The following is an 18,365-nucleotide window of genomic DNA, read 5'->3' on the forward strand; positions in this document are numbered from 1 at the left end:
GTCATTAGTGATAAATATGACTGACATGCAAAGCGGGGCCCACGATGGTCGCTATCTCCTACTAGCTGTCGCTAACTTGTGTTAGCGACAGCTAGGTAATAGGGAGGTAATTTTATCTCCGCTTTCTTGGCTTTTAAAGCCAAAAAAGCGGAGATAAACCCCCTTGATAATATGCCTCAGCATTTCACCATCAGGACTTGTAAAACACAACAGTACATATCCTACCTTTCACATACGCTGTGCCCTGCCCAGGGCGTACCTTAGGAGCGCCTTACATGTAAGAAAAGGGAATGTTAAGGCCTGGCAAATGGGTTCGACATGGCAGTTAAAAACTACTGTTATTGTAGACACTGCACATTTGAAGGCTACTTGTTTGGATGGCACAACCAGTGCTGCAGGCCCACTAGTAACATTTGATGACCAGGCCCTGGTCACATACAGTGAACTTTACTAGGGGCTTACCAGTAAATAATAGAAAATAGCATTCATGGGTAATCAATCAGAATTACAATTTACACAGGGAGCAGTTGCACTTTGGTACTGATCAGAAGTGGCAAAGCTCACAGAGTAACTAAACCAGCAAAAACAAAGCCCAGCAGTCAGTTGAAAATCCAGGGGGTAGAGGCAAAAGGTCAAGGGAAACCACACCAAGGATGCCAGGTCTAACAGTCACGTTTAGGCCTGCGCAGGAACATCTCTATTTTACATGCTCACGTTTAAAGTTGACATCTTTTCTTGAACACTGATATTTGACAAGAATCACAATGCTTCAATAAATATTAAAACGTCACGTTGTGTACTTTTTGGGGATCTCTTTGGGTATGCATGAATAACCAAATGAAAGTGCTGCCATTATTTCCTCAGGGGAGTCACAGTTGTCATGTTCTGATGTTGCACATTCCATTTGTTACCTTGCACAGTTAGAGGTACCGATGGTGCACTGTGAGCTAGCAGGACTACAACCAACATATCCTGATGGTGTGCGTAGAATCAGTCTGCCCAGTTTTGATGTTTATGTTGTCCATCAACTGCACAGTTTTACTCAGAAAGAATAAGCCATATGACATATTGAGGCTGTACATTTTATTATTCTCTCTTGGAAGCAAATCACGTTTCATTGATTGTTTCCTTGATTAGAGCACTGATTGATTTATCTCCTCTTGTAATAAGATTTTCATGGGAAATTTCACTTTTCATTAGCAAAAAGACAATGACCACCACATCCCTCCTAAAACATTTTCTATCATACAAAAACCTACTACAAAAGTGCACTTTCCTTACAAACCATGAGTGCTCCAGCCTGAATCTGATTTTGCAAATAAACATCACATGAAAATTGATTTGGTAAGACACTTTCATTATTACTTTCAAAATCCAACATTAACACCCTCTTACAATGCTTACCCAGAGATGGAAATGATAATAATTAGTGACCACTTCCTCAAACACACATTTTCCAGAAACGCTTTGAAGCAAACAATATCCTCTGCAAAATCCTCACTCATAATCTAAAACTTTGGATATCAAATCAATCAAGACAGCTTTTTGAGGTCAGACAAAATCAATCTAAAGAGTCTGCCCTACTTACTCTCACTGCATTCCGTTGTAATGACTTACCCTCCCACTTCTCAAAGAAGATCATAACAGTCATGGATGACAATGGCCAACTAAGCCCCCTCATATACAGAAAGTTTCAGTTTCACCAAGAAGTAATCCTAAGTAACCTGGAGTGCTCAAGCCACCTTTAACTCTAATATATTAAAGAATGTCGAAACTAACACTAAATATTCAATATTCTCATTAGAACATATCCAACCACCTATAGGCAAGGAACATTGCATTGTCCTCGTCTTAATATGGTTACAAATCATAAACTTCTACCAGAGCCAGTCCTATCTCCAAGCTATTTACGTTGTTATAACAAGAAAGCCAGTTTTTGTCTGAATGCAGCAGACAACCAAAGGGCCCATCAAGCTTACTCTCCCCTTCAGTCCAAGATTCTGGAAAGATGTACCACCAATAAACTAGAAGAATAAACCAGTAATCTAGATATCATTTTGCATACAGAATCATAACCATCAGCTTTAAATTTGAACTGGCACTCTTCCTCTATTCAAGAAAGAAAACTTACTCCGCCTAAGTCATCAATGACATTTCTAAGGCCAGAACAAACGGTATTAAAGGTGCAGTGCTCAGTTGGGTCAGATCTTAACCATCTGACACATATCATATCAAAATTGCCAATTATTTTCTATCTCTTTCAAAATCCCACATAAATCTCTTAGTTCAGGAAGCAAGGACTCTCCTTTCTCCAATATGGTGAGGACACCAAATCACATATTAGGAATAAATTCTCAAACAACATCCAGGCTTTAACCTCCTGGAAACTAGATGACAAATATAAAGTTAAGCTTAACCCATAAAATACTTAATTTCTTCTGCTCTCGCCTAGAACATGCCAGCAATAACCGACAGACTGGATTAACTAAGTTAATGGAATACACTTTTTACCTCCAGCTGAATATGTTGGCTTCAAACCTACAAATAATTCCCCTTGAATGAGTCAGGCATCTCTTCTCCATATGGTCATAAAATTCCTCAGTGACATGTAATATCCCTATAATGTACATCACAGGGGTACTTTAGCCCTTATATCCCTTTCCACAACATTGCTGAATATTTCTAGCCGCAAAAACTACATAAGTATATCTAGCCAGAGGCATCACTCCATCAAATGTTTGTACCCATCCTTCCCACATGCTCTCATCTATTTATCCTTGCATCCACCCTTCACACATGTACACCTACTTCTAAGCATTCAATATCCAATCCTAATGCACACATCACCCACTGTCACTGAAGCAAATGTACATCTCCCAACACCGACAACCCAACATTCACCATTCCACACTTCTGCATTAGTAAAAATGCAGCCTGACTGGTTTAAAGTGCTTACTGCAAAATTTATAAAAAATTCCATATTGTCAGTATTAAAAATGTTGCACTTTCATTCCTTCATGTATTCAAAAGAATGTCTGAGTAAACCAACAAAGCAACTTTATCTGGATTGACATATATAGAGAAAAAAAATACGTAATCACTTACCAGCTCTAAATAGTAATGTGTGAGGTATGTTCACACATCACAATGGTTCACTGCTGTTAAGTATTTGCCACCATATAAATACATATGTTGTATTCCTCACTGCTCCAACAATTTGTTGTTATAAAAACAGGAATCAGGATGGTTGAACACTTACTCGCCAGATTCTAAACCTGTGTGAAAAGTACGATTATGGGTGCAGTCATATCAGCAACATGAGGATGATGTACAATTGTCAAGTGAAGTCTGACGTTTCAACATTTCAGTACAATATCCTCCAGATTATATGAACATTATATACTCTGCTAAATCAATAATTTGAAACAAAATCCAAAATAAATGATCACTTTATGAACTCATTAAGTCTATCAAAAAATGCAATTATCAAAGAAATACACTACCAAACACTAGTTAACCTACACTACCTATAACCTAAACTATCTTAAATTATTTAACATTTAACCTAATTTATCAATAAGTACCACATAACAAGATAAACCTTAACCTGCAACCTCCTTAATACACATAATTCAATACAATACAAACATAAGCTATATTCAAAACCTATATTACCCCACATATAAATCTATACAAATATGTATGTATTTCGTATTATTTTGTAAAGATTTTCTTTTTTAAATGTAATACACAAAACATTCATCCCCACCCACTATATACCTGAACATTCTAAACGTAATACTCTTAAATTATTGATTAAAAATCCTATTTCTAAAATATACTAGCCTTAAAACTACATTATACTAACTATTAGCACACATAGAATTCAATGAAAACAAGTGAAATTACAGGTAAAGGGATGTGGTTGGAGGGAGATTCCAGGTTCATATCTACTGAGAAGTTCTAATCAAGGACTTCTGGCACTGAAGCAAACTCTTAGGGACCTATTACGTTGTCGGATAGACTTACGTCTGCCTGACAACATCTCAGAAACGGGACCGACCGACCTCTGGTTAGTGGTTCCGACCTCTTCATTATGATGCTTCTGCTCATGGGGTGGGTCGCATTCCGACATTTCCCTATGGAAGCATGTGTTACAGCCATAAACCGGCCGTAGTACATGCTCCTATAGGGAAATGTGGGGTGGTGTTAATCCCTGCACCCTGTTGCACGCATCTCAAGGTGCCTGCTACGAGGTTCATGGATTAACAAGGGGGCACCTGACCACCAAACTGAGGTCACAAAGTAAAAGGAAAGTGTCGCCTGCTAGGGATCCCCAAACACGCTTTCCGACAGGGTTTCCATGTCGAAAAGAAAGGCATGGAAACCGTGCCGGAAACCGTGCATCGTAATCCGGATGGCGTAAACCGCCGTCCATTTGGATTACAGGCTGGTTACGACTGGCCAACAGGCTCCTTGAGCTTGTCCAAAGCCAGCCGGAATGACCAACGGGTTTCATTTCCGGACAGCTGAATCAAAATTTGCCAGTCGGAATTGATACCAATGATGTTGGGCGTAAGGTCTCTGACATCATGGTAGGCCCCTTAGTTTTTTTACTGTACACTTTTGTGTGTTTTGCCAGTCGCTTGATCAGTCTCTGCATATTTTTCAGTAGTTTCTAGATCTACAGTAAGAATCCATTTTTGTGAGTGTTTGGTTGCCTATTCCTCTGTCCAGTGGATGGTCCTGTGGTACACCACCACATGATGGTCTGGTCATGGGAGGTCTTCTGAGGGATAGTTGTCCCCGTTCTTGTGGTGTCTTGCTTTAACATTTTAGAACAATATTTGTTAGAAAGGAAGCATGACATTACATACATACACCTATCTTTTAATACATACGTAGCCAATATTCCTTCATAACAAGGTAATTTGTAATTATATTATGTATGTCTTACAAGACGTAGGTCCAATAGGGCGACATACATCTTGTTATTCACAATGTCACATGCACACATATAACTCAGAACAATGAATCCTACTCGTACATAGGACTGATTGTAATTTAAAAACTGTCATATGCATGTTCAGCATGGAGAAAAACCCATAACACATATGTGAAAATGTATGTCTCAAAAACCATATATATTTGTTTCAGTGATTGACACCACTCATAAACATTCATGTATTTCTTGATACAAACAACAATATGTATATGCTAGCAGGTATAAAAGATATATCTAGCTTTACTTCAACAGTTGCTACACATCCTTTTTCTTGTCACCTTTGTGATAACATGGCATTGCTAATACTTGCTAATAAGCATATCATTTGTCAATATTAAGTTGACAATCACTGTAAATATTGTTCACATACTTAATGTCTGCTCATCATATCCTGCTTTTATGCTTAAGTACAGGTGCACATTTGTAGGTTGAAGAAGGCTACAAGCCTACCTCATTCTGCATATTGATCTTGTTGGCCATATTCATAACTATAAATGTACTGCTGTTATGTGCACATACACATGTAAATAGCTGATACAATTACACTTATAGGTAGACTATGTCCTGACTGGCTCTAAATAGTGATGCATGGCAACATATTATCTGCTTTGGCACATACATTTCTGAGTAGCAACAATTTGGAAAACAATAATAAATGGCTAAGTACACCCATGTCAGAACTACCCCAGGCAGTGTAACACCAGTGAACCACTTGAGCTGGCTTGCATTGCCTTGCTATCACATAGACACACATGGACATCCAAATGTAAACTCATTCTTTTTTTTAAATTAGTTTACAAGTAAATTTGTTCCTCATAATGTCTGAAAGGCAGATTTATCATGGTTTTGTGTTGCCCTTGAGCCACGCATTGGGGGCGCAATGGCAACACAAAACCCACAATGATATTTTGCTATCCATGCAAGGCAACCATATGTGGCCCTGCATGGACTGGTAATTGTGGAGAAATGCAAGGCAGTGCAAATCCCTGGCCAGGGAGGCATTATATGGGTGGAACGTGGCGGTTCCATTGTGTCCATTGGAGCAATGAAAGCCACATCTTGGTTCATTGACTCATACAACATACCTTGCCCCAAACCATTCTTATTGGCATGTTTGGAAATTGTCCTAACTGACAACTTTTTTGAATTTGGCTTGAATACTTACCGCCAGATAAAGGGCGTAAGTATGGGCGCATCAGTAGCGCCTTCGATTGCGAATATATATATGGCGGCCTTTGAAGCAAAAAATATACATAATGAATTAGCCCCCTTTTTTGAATCTGTCTCCCATTGGTCCAGATATATAGATGATATTTTCTTTGTCTGGACCAATGGGAGGGAGGCATTAGACGAGTTTGTCTTTTGGATAAACGAAGCAGACCCCAATCTCCATTTTACGTCACATATCAGTGATGATAAGGTGGAATTCTTAGATATTGAAATTATAAATGATGCAGGCATCTTAAAAGTGGATCTACATACGAAACCCACAGCAAGAAATACCCTACTGCACTACAGTAGCTTTCACCCTAGATCCCAGAAAGATTCAATCCCTTTTTCCCAATTTTTAAGGGTCAGGCGCAATTGTACCAGCCTGGCAGATTTTGACAAACAGGCTATTGCGATGAGAAGTAAATTTATCGAGAGAGGCTACCCACACCGATTAGTGAGACACGCCTATAAGCGTGCCCGCTATTATGACCGCAATTATTTGCTCCAACCAAAGCCAGATAAAACCACTAACCAGGTGGTCTGTGTAACTAAACACTCTACCCTCGATACAAAAATTAAACAAATCATAAACTCAAATTGGCACATTTTAAACAGCAATTGTACCCCAGAATTGAAATTAGCTAAGCCACTCTTTGCCTACAAAAGGAACAGAAATATCAAGGAACATATCGTTCGTTCACGCTTCCAACCTGTATCGGACAGAAATCTTTCAACACAAAGGTCGATTGTATCAGGCAATCCAATAAAAGGAACTTTCCCCTGCTCCTCATGCTCTTCTTGTGCTAGTATCATAAGAGGCAAAGAATTCACACACAATGGCCATACAACAGTGGCAAAAGAAATGTGGAATTGTAAATCCTCGAATCTGATCTATTTTATACAGTGCCCGTGTCTCCTCGGGTATATAGGAGAAACATCCCGTACTATACAGACACGGTAAAAATGAACATCGCTCAGCGATAAGAACTCACAAACTCGCTGCCCCAATGGTCAAACATTTCTTAGAAAAGGGACACCAAGCAGAAGACTTTAAATGGAGAGTCCTGGAAAAAATTCATACTGCAGACTCCAATGGGGGTTGTGCCATCAGAAAAAAGAGAGAGGTGTTCTGGATATTTGTTTTTAACACCTTTCGGGAAGGAATGAATAGCGAATTGCCATGGGAGCACGCTATTTGCTAGAACAACAATTTTTTGATTCTTCCTATTTCAGTATAAATCGTTTTCCGCTCCATCTAACTTATTTTTAAACACCTATTAATAGGTATTCGGCAACAAGAAAAGCTACTTCCAGTGCCCACCGAAGATGTAGTCTCCCCCCTTTTTAATCTATTCCATTTAATTTTTTACTATCCCGACTAGGTCAGTGTTTCCTTATACTTCACTCCGTCATATAGATTTCAGTAAGCAACATTAGATCTAAGAACCATCGATGCCCCAGTTGCCAAAATAATAAACGATATGGAATCTCTTTAAATTTACACGCATAGTGGTGTGCAATACACTTTCAATGTTTACGAAATTCCACATTATTGAGACCGTTATTAAATCCAAAAAGAGTCATCTTTGCACAATTAATCTTGGCGCGCTATAGATATGGAATTTTCCGGTCTGGATTTATCAAATGGGTAAATCTGTCTTCAGTCGCTAATTAAAACACGGCCTCCTTTTCCGTTTTTTCCTCTCCGTTGAGTTAGGTTAATTCATGCGCTAGACACCATCATCTATGTCTATCTAGCGATAATTTCCTTAGAGAATCTGGTCCTCTTTTTACTTCTTTTTCATTTCATGGTCCTTTCTCTATGTTCGCACATAAGTCAGGTGCATGCAATTGTCGAATCATATAAGGTATAAATACGGCAGGTAAAAGCACTTTAAATCGCCATCGTTCGTGGAAGGAGCAAAGAACCCCCGTGTCCCGCCGCCGGAATCTTGGAGCCCTGTTGATATCAATTGGGTAAGTGTTCGAAGAATCCCTAATGCGGCACGTTTACACGAGTGACTTTTTAGTTAACTCTTAAATCCCTAAAGTAAACAGCGGGTAACATAATTTTTTCCCCCCTGTATTTTCTTTATCTTACAGACAGGGAGTTATTTTAAACCATTCGAAATCGACTACTTTTGAGCACAAATAAAAAGGTAATTATTATTCCTTCTTCTCTGAGAGATAGCAAGTCTAAGAAGTCGCTAGCCGTTGACTGTGTTTCTCTAGAGGCTGACGCCACAAATTCTTTGCATCCATTCTTTAGGCAATCATCGCCATTAATTATCCCCACATCAGGAGGATTACATCTTTTCGGTTCCACAAAAATACTCATTATTGGGGCCATTACTTTTAACTCCGGTCGGCGGGTCTAACCGATACTCTACTCCTTAATGAAGGTATCTTCATCTTTCAAAATGAAAATGTTTTGTAAAACACCAAGAATGTATCTTTACCAACTGTTTAGTTAAAATAAAATATCCAAAATAGAAGGATCAAATAAATCGAAAGACTTTATAATTTTTCTAGGAAATATAGAAATTCAAAACTAACAATCAAGACCAACTAGTTACACCTGCGATTATGAAATATCCATCTTCGGACCTCAATTAAAATAGGTAAAAAACCAATTTGGTCCTTTCAGTAAATATTGGTTGTGAAGTAATTATAGACTAGGCAATAATAATAATCAATATGTATGTATTGTTTTTTGTGGTTTAGAACATCTTCGTCACATAAACAAAGAAAAGAAACTCATGGTACAGATAATCCAGATCGCAACGTCAATTAGCAGTAATACATTTCGTGTTTTTAAAGTAAGTGACCTTATCCAGGAAATAAATGCATTATATACTAGTATTTAGGTCCCGCCTTGATAACCCCTTGCTAATTGCCACCATCTAGAGTGTTCCCTATCTTTTCAGTATTAACACCAAGGTTTTGATTAATCAAAGAGGTACCAATATCAGAATCCTCGCATTAGCCATCCATTGAAAATATTTCCCCCCCCCCCCCTCTTTTACCACCAATAATTGGGACGGGTCTACTCAATACTTAAAAAATGGTCTACCCTAGATTACAAGGCAACCTCCCCTTCTCTTTCTCGACCACTACCTCAAATAATAATATATGAGTCTAATTTATCCATTCCAATTGTTGTCTTCTCAATGATCATTAAGGCAAGGAAATGAAATCCGCAAAAGTAATATTGTAATATTAATAGGTTGGTCACAACAAAATAGAAAGTCTGAGACTATTTAGAATAACATTGGATTGTTTTAAAGTGTTTTTGTGTTAGATAATAAAAAGTGATGCATTATTGTACATAATATTTTTGTTTATGAAATTTTCCTTTTTTAGATATTATCGTGGCTGCTCCAGAAGAAGGCGCTGGCTCGCCGAAACGCGCGTAGAGATAAATCTAGCCACATTTTTCTCTTCCTTAAAAATTGTGTTTATTTCATGTAACCTTTATTTGTTGGATCATTTGCTCCCTCCTTTTTTGAACAGTGTTGTATTTTTGTTCTATTGTGTCACGTATTTTAATTATAATCTGTGAATGTGTATTATTATTTTAATGTGTTTTTTAAAAAAAATTTGTGAATAAAATTGAACCTCCCCTTTTTACAAAAAACCAATGTTTTAGCTCAGTTCTTTTTGACCACCTATTACGTTCTGTTGCCTAGATTGATACATATCAAATTACGTGGCGGTTCCATTGCATTCACTCATGGATTTTGGCCCATTGTCCTGATTTACCATTAGTGGTAGACAAAGGAATTGGTCAAAATTATACACTTACCTAGGGAAGCCATAACGAGGACAAAAATGCTAATTTCTCCTTGTTGTTCAACTTTCTATGTGTGCTGCATTCTGCGTACACATAGAAAAAAGAAAAGTCTCAGCAGAATGCTTTTGTGGTAGAAGGTGCTCCTTCCTGTGCAAAAACAATCCTGACAACTCAGGCACCCTTGAACCATGTATCTAGCTGGCTGTGCTGGCACTGGAAAGAAAGATTATACCCAGTGCAGGGAGGGGATAAATTGACGCACATGTATCATAATAACACATATTCCTGCTGTTTTACTTTCATACATAGCAGGCCACCTAAATGTATTGCAATATTGAATTGACTGTAAGGGTCATAAATATTGCCCTTTGTGTGACTGATCATCTGCATAATAGCTATACCGATATGAACTGAATTGTTTACTATACTCACCACCTGCTGAATGTGCTAACACTCTAAACACATAGTAAAAAACACTAAATGAACCAGTCTTTGATATGTAGAATAATGGCAGTTGACATGCTTGTGCCCTGTTGTGCAGACGTATTTCAATGCATTGGCATCCACGCTGTGAGTCCTTCTGGAGCTGCATTGGTTCCTCCAAACTGATATAGGCATTTCAATGTATCAAATGCATACTGAGATATGCAGTCTTGCATCCATGGGACATCAGCTAGACCACAGGACAATTTTCCTGCCACGAGGACACATAGGGCCCGATGTAGGTAATTCTAATTTACCACTTCTAAAATACCGAATCATACCGATTCGGTATTTAAGAAGTGGTAAATTAGAGGGGGGAAATGTAGGTAATTCAGAATCGGTAAATACCGAATCGGTAAGATTCTGTATTTTCCGATTCTATCAATACCGAATCGGTATCCCTCATTGATGCCTATGGGCCTTGAATTCCATAGGAATCAATGTGGAATACCGAATCGGTATTTACTGATTCGGTAAATTCCGAATTTTGCAAGGGTGCAGGGTGTGTCACTTTGACATCCTCTAGCACCCCAATTCCGGACTTGAGTGCCATGTGGCACACAGACATGCCCTAAGGGCATGTCTGTGTGTCACATTGCACAGGTGTGCATGCACAAATGTGCATGCACACCTGTATTCGGTATTTTACCACCCAATAGGATTGGGTGGTAAAATACCGAATCTGACTGGCCTTTGGGACTCAGAAGAGTCCCACCTACATATGGAAGTTACAGAATCGGTATACATACTGATTCGGTATTTTACCGATTCGGTAAATTTACCAATTTGGCCAAATGGCCCCCTACATCAGGAATGACCATGTACCGGTGGCCACCTACATCTGGCCCATAGTCTTTCTCACACTTGTAAGGCTGGTTGACAGTAATTATTTCTAAGCAATCTTTGTTTCACATTATTAGCTGAGCAACAGCCACACACCATCCAGGGCATAGGTGTTATTGGGCCACTGTCACTCCTTTCTGCCTAGGACTAGCAAGGACACCTTTTATGGAGGTACTGACTCCACAGAGGCAGGATATAGATACATACACCACTGGTCGGTATTCATAGGGAGGAAATGAATGCACCAGAGAGAAATGTATTGCACCACCACATACACCTAAATCTGCAATGATACTACCAAATTTCCTGCATCGATATCTTGTGCACTGGTTGTAATGTGATGGCTAACCTACTGACTTTGTGCATAATGTCCATTCAATGTCTAGTATTAGTATACCTCACATGACTACTAATGTTGCAACAGTAATTGCTCTGCGCTACCTACCAAGCAGATGCTGCATGATTGTTACCGTTAACATATTTCAGGTGAGGTAATAACAATAACCAACACCTATATTGACAATTACTTGACATTGATAGGGCTTCTTATATATTACACATATTGCCTGCACAGTTTAGTTATATTTGCTATCTATTTCAGAGTGATAGGAATCAAGGTGATAATAAATAACATTGCTGTATGGATAACATTGTAAATACATTTATGACTCACACACAGATTATTTACAGACCTACAAACATGTTGTCATGATACTTAGTTTCGGCATTGGAATTTAAAGCACTCAATTTCCCCTCTATAGAATGGTGTAGGTCCACTTGAAACACACGTTAAGTTCAATGGCATTAAACATGGAGCATAGAAACACAGTTCTACTTCTATACTATGCAATTTGATATTCCAGGGTAATGGCACTTTTTTGCACACAATAATTGAATAATATACATTGAGTAGCAGATTTAGCTACATTTTTGTCGTTCACCAGTGTCATGCAAGTAAACAATGTGAAATGTAACGGATAGATGGATATTTACACTGTCACGCAAGCATACTTTGTGCGACCTGCACATTATATTTAATGACATTGTAGCCTTTGTATTTCTCTGTTTTACATTGTGTGGCACAAGGTATACACGACTCAGAAATATATTTGGTCCAATATTAACTAATATCTTGACTACAAGCTGAAAGCAAATGGATACATACCTACAAGCCTGAAGTCTCCAGCTCAAGCAGTTCCAGCACATCTGCCTCTCGGGAAACCACCTCCACCCATCGATGCTTTATTTGTTGAAACATACACTCCTCCTTTGACACCTTACACATATGCCTACACGCACTCTCTCCTGGGGTTTCTTTCTTTGAGGGGACCCTTACTCACCCTCCCTCCAGCATCAATCATATGTGGGAAGTACTGGATTAGGACACCTACCAGCCCTCATCAAAATGGTGGCCTCTACCCTTCCCAGAGATGGTTCTTTGTGACACAATGCCTGTTCTACCTTAACTAACTACTGTAAGCCCCCTGAAACCTCTAACTATATTAAACAACTATAAAGCCTAAAAAGACAGACCCCTAATAATATTCAGCAACAGTTAGTTATAGATTAGAATACTTATACACAAGACAAAGACAATTTGTAAAGCATACTATGAGACAGGTTCCATAAGAAACACACCACAAAACTCCAAAACTCAATCCTCCTCTCAGTGTGTGCACCAACCCCCGGTCACAAACAGAAAGTGAAAGAAAATGTTACACTTCCTGGTATGCAGCCTCACTCATTGCATCATTTCCTGGGTGTGACAGGCAGATTATTGTTTTTTTGTGATGATTTTTCGGACGCATTTCTACGCAAATCTACATTGCGCTATGCACTACACTTTCCCTACAACACCTATGATCCTACGCAGTGCCTACACAGTGCAAGGGCGAGATTGTAGATCTCTATCTTTTCACTATAGATCTAAACCCCGTTCTGGTCAACTGAACCTTTATTGCCTGTCGTTGAGGAAAGAAAGTGCATCCAATACCAGGTTAACTTTGCTAATGATGGACTCGACTCAGAAAAAACACAAACTACTTCTAGCTTTTAAAGATTTATTATAGAGTCAAAGTTAACTGCAAATACAGGCATCTCAAAATGAGATTCAAAAGGTATATAGGCACCACTACATACATGTGCTCTCGGAAAGCCCTCAGACGAGCAAAGAACACAACTAGGACTAGTTCCAGAATTAAAAGGGCTGCAAGCATAGACACGTATTGTGATCTCTCCGTCATTTACAAGAGGAGGGAAGGTTTCAGGTTAGGCTGTCCCTACCCTGCTCTAGATGGTATCCCTACTTAACAGAGTCCCAACCTACCAAAGGTGTCAGCTGTGAATGACTTCCTAAGAAGATCACCCACACTTAGTCTCTAGGTGAAAACCTATGATCGCCAGTCATGACCCCTCTCTGCCTACCCATCCGCTCTCTAAAGGGTCCTCAGGCATCTGCTCTAACTCCACCCCGGGGTGCTGACCCTAATACGAAAACACAATAACATTTGAGACGCCCCTCGTGAGACGCCCCTCACGTGGTGTCGCTTCTGGCTTTTTCCATGATGATCTTCCCTTGGGCCTTGTGCGTTAGCGTTGACCTTGCTTCTCAGACTCTTCTCCGGCCCGCCGATACCCCCTAAAACATTCCTGAACCCTCCTCCATGTCTGCACCAATCTCTTGAACAGAACTCTATTCATCCAATTATTAATTGGATCCCCCTCACATATGCAGACAGACATCCGTAGCTGAATCTCCATTCTCATAGACTTCTAACAGAAGTTTGCAACTTATTTCCTGACACAGCTCGGCCTGCACCAGTACGTGCAGATCAGAAACCCTTTTATCACTTCAGGCCTACAACAACTCTCTTAAAGGTCAAACTAAAATAACATGTTAGCATCTTATTGTTAACTAATAAAAACACATCTATGGAATATAAATCCAACGAATAAACCATCATTAAACATTAGTGCAATCCATGTCAATGCAAAGGAATATACGTTTCTACCCTTCTGGCCTAGCCATAAGGCCCGTTCCCTTCTATGCCTTGCAGCATGTCATTCTTTTATTAGCAGCTACATGACATGGATCATGATTAATCACGTCTAATAAGGTTATACAGTTCACACATTACTACATAATTCCACTTTTATATGAAATCTCTAGATTAACTACACATTTTGAAGTATAGGTGAATATATTTTTAGCACTCATAGCATTTCTCTTATGATTTGCGCGTACTACTTGCAATTTTAGTGTACTCATTAAATTTGTTCAGTTTGCGCTCTCTCAGTTCCCCCCTTTGATAACCTCTAGGGGTCATCACCAACATTTAAACTGAACTAATTGCTAATGCCCCTCGTTTCTGCGTTTCCAGAGCCCTCAGACTCCGGTACTGATTGTCTTGCATTGCAGCCAATCTCTGTAACTGCTCTTTTCTGGATCTCTCCAATCTATTTGATCTATACCATTGGTATGACCTCACCAGTCCCCACAACAGGATCACACAGATCACTATTATGATGATAGGTTTCAGCACATACCATACAAAACTCTTCCCTAGGTTGGCAAACCAACCTCCAACTTCGCCCATTCCATGACCCACTTTTTCCCAAACATTTACTTTAGTTAGGTCTTCGATCTCTTTGTGAATATTAGTTATATTCATAATGACCTTCTCAAGGGGTTTTGAATTGTCTGGAATGTAAGTGCAACATTCCTGGACCTTCAAAGCCTTACAGACTCCGCCTTTTTTTGCTAGTAGGACGTCTAATGCAAGACGGTTCTGAAGCACCATGGCCCTTATCGATTGCATCTCTCCTTCCACCAGCATTAAGGATCTAGCAGTGCTGGCAGACAACCTGTCTACGACTGTTGCCAGTCGTCTAATTTTGACATCATTGAGGATCAGTCCTAAGAGAGGAAATGCAGCTCCAAATACATCTCCAACTAATTCTGCATCTCCCAGGTCTCTTCTCCCTCTTGTCGAGGCCTTGCCCTCGATGATCTCTAAGTCTTGAGCATGGTATATTTTGGGAAAGACAATCGCCAAGTAACATGATCCATACCAATTGTCGGGTAGTCTCACGTAGGCATTTCTTCCACATACAAAATATACATTTGGAATCACTTGCATTCCTTTCAAGAAATCCTTAGTGTAATATTCTAATCTGAAAGCATGTTCACAACTGACTTCTCATACGAATACATTTTCGTAGTACGTTTTACTTCTGTGAAGACATAACTTCCCTCTCTGCGTTTTATCCAAAGCTATTGGACCACTACTACCCTTTCTCTTGTGTGCCTTCTCTTCCTCGGTCCAATCAGTTTTCCATTGTCCTGATTGTTTCAAAATCTTTTGCCTTCTATATCGATCATCCACTTGCCCTATAAACTTCTTTTCGACTTCTGACACTTTGCATGTCAGGTTATTTCTGCGTGCATGTGAAGTATCTAAGGTATCCCAAGGGATGAAAAACTTGGCCAATCTGTCTTCACTCTTCCAGTAGTCCCATTTGTTCATTTGCTTGTAATTTGGGACTTCTGGTAACACGGAATCATAGTTAGAGAAATAATACTCAAAACTATCTCTTCCGTAAAATATGCTAAGCAATAAGCTACATGTAATGCCATATGTCAACGGGAGGTGATGATATCTAATGCCTTCATCTACAGACGCCGGCAGTTGCATGCAGACGTAGCAATCTTTGACCTCCATGGCATCCACGTATTCATACAAAAGTTTGGCATAAGCATTTGACCTATAGTCGCCTTGGGACTCATCCATGTGTAACCTACAGGCTTCTGCTGCTAATAACGCTTTCTCCTGTATGTTTTCCCCTTTCTTACCAGCAACAGTGGGTTTTGGTGTCACTACAGACTTCTCGTCTGCTACCCTTGCCTCACTCTCATGTCCCTTTACATATGATACAGTAACTACTAAAGCTATTAGAAGTATCACTCCTACTATTAGTGTGCCTATTATACATTTGGCTCTACGATTTGGGCTACCGGCCTCCATTTCTTCAGACAGTATGGTTCTTTCTTTCTTATTTCAACTCAAAATTCTTTTCTTCTTTGTTCCTTTACAGTCTCTTATAATCTTTCAGTCTTTAGAACCACACAATTGGAAGCTGGCAATCTCCTTTTGCAGAGTCTTTAAAGCTTTAACACAGACAACCCTAGCCCTTCTCCGTCAACTAATAGGAAGGTCCCTAAGATTCTCTGCTTCCTAGGCGCTAGGTAATCTTCTTTTTCTTGCTTATTTACAAAGTCTTTAAGCATCTACAATCAGGCTTGTGCCTGCAGCTCGGATAGCATAGTTCAATATTTCCAGACGAAGAATGTGCTCTTCATGGCTTGTTATCTTTGTTCCAAAGTCAGGGAATTGCAATTCGGTGAAAAACATGTGCTTTAACTTGCTTAGGAGGGGAGGGTTGGGGAGTGTGAACGTTAGTGACCCTTCTGCTTCGACTCCGGGCACTAACAGCTGTACTTCCACTGTGAGAATGGGTTCAGAGCTGGTCACCAGCACCGCTCGTATCCTCCCTGTCTCTCGTTCCCAAGACATTTGTCACCAGATATGACCACTCAGGGGTGGCGTATCTTCTGTTAGGCACACGTACTCTCCTTGACCTTCTCAGATCTGGTGCTTCAGCGCCCTGAGCACCTTCCTCCGGGTCTGAGTCTTCCGATATTGGAGCAAGGGTTCTCTCTGGAGTTGACCTCAGGCTAGAACTCCTTCTTTGCGGCCAACTGGCTTCTCCACGCCTTACCCTTCTGCTCCTTGTCCTTCTGGTTTGCTCGCGCTCTCTTTCAGACTGGTCGGTGTCTGATTCGTACTCCCAGCTGCTTCCTCCTTCTGTAGCGTCGTCCGTTTCACTGTTGTACTGACCGTCCTCAGCTTGGTCAGACACGTTCCCTTCTTCTTCTTGCACCTCCACAGCGCGGCTGGCCCCCTCTATGGCTTCTCGGTCCGCAGCTGGACTTCCATCCGAGAGAGGAGCTGTTTCTTCCAGAGGTGCTGGAACCCTCCGCGTATGAGACGCGTGGATCCAGTTGGGCAGGCCTCCCACCTTCACTGCAGTGTTCGTGATCAGGATGATCTGGTAGGGCCCACGCCAACGAACATCTAGGCAGCTTCTTCTTACGTGCTTCTTCACAAGCACCCAGTCTCCAGGGCACAGGTCATGGCACAGGTCCTGGCACGACGGAACCTCGGCAGCCTGCACCTGAAGGGACACAGAATGAATGGCGTCAGACAGCCCCTTACAATAGTCCAGGATCATATCATCTGTGATGTTTAACAGTGCAGCAGTTGGTACTGATGGCAATCTCATTGCCCTCCCCATTAACACCTCATGCGGTGATAGTCCCGTTCTTCTGTCTGGGGTACTACGGATGCTCATAAGAACCAATGGCAGAGCATCGGGCCAACTCAGGGACGTTGACAAACACATTTTTGCAATTCGGGACTTGATGGTGCTGTTTATCTGCTCCACAATTCCTGATGCTTCTGGTCGATAACTACAATGCACTTTCTGTTCTATGTTCAGGGCCGCACAAATCATTTTCACAAGCTCGCTGTTGAAATGTGTTCCCCTATCTGATTCCAAAGAGGCCGGTACCCCGAATCGCGGAATGAGTTCCCTAAGCAGTAACTTGGCTACTGTGAGGGTGTCACACCTGCGTGTAGGGTATGCCTCGACCCATCTGGAAAATATGCAAACAACCACCAGGACATAACGAAGGCGGTTGCACCTTGGCATCTCAATAAAGTCGATTTGCATCCTATTGAATGGACCTCCAGACCTCCCTATGTGACTCAACGTAACTGGTGTTCTTTTTCCTACGTTCAACTGCTGACAGGTCACACAACGCTGGCACACTGCTTCTGCTGCTACTCTGAACTTAGGATTGTACCAGGTTTGTCTGAAAACTCTCAGCATAGCATCTCTCCCTAGATGTACTGGACCGTGTATCTGTCTGGCCATTGGGCTCACCATCTCATTGGGCAACACTGCTCT

Source organism: Lissotriton vulgaris, chromosome 4_1, assembly GCF_964263255.1.
Source record: "Lissotriton vulgaris chromosome 4_1, aLisVul1.2, whole genome shotgun sequence".
Classification (NCBI taxonomy): domain Eukaryota; kingdom Metazoa; phylum Chordata; class Amphibia; order Caudata; family Salamandridae; genus Lissotriton; species Lissotriton vulgaris.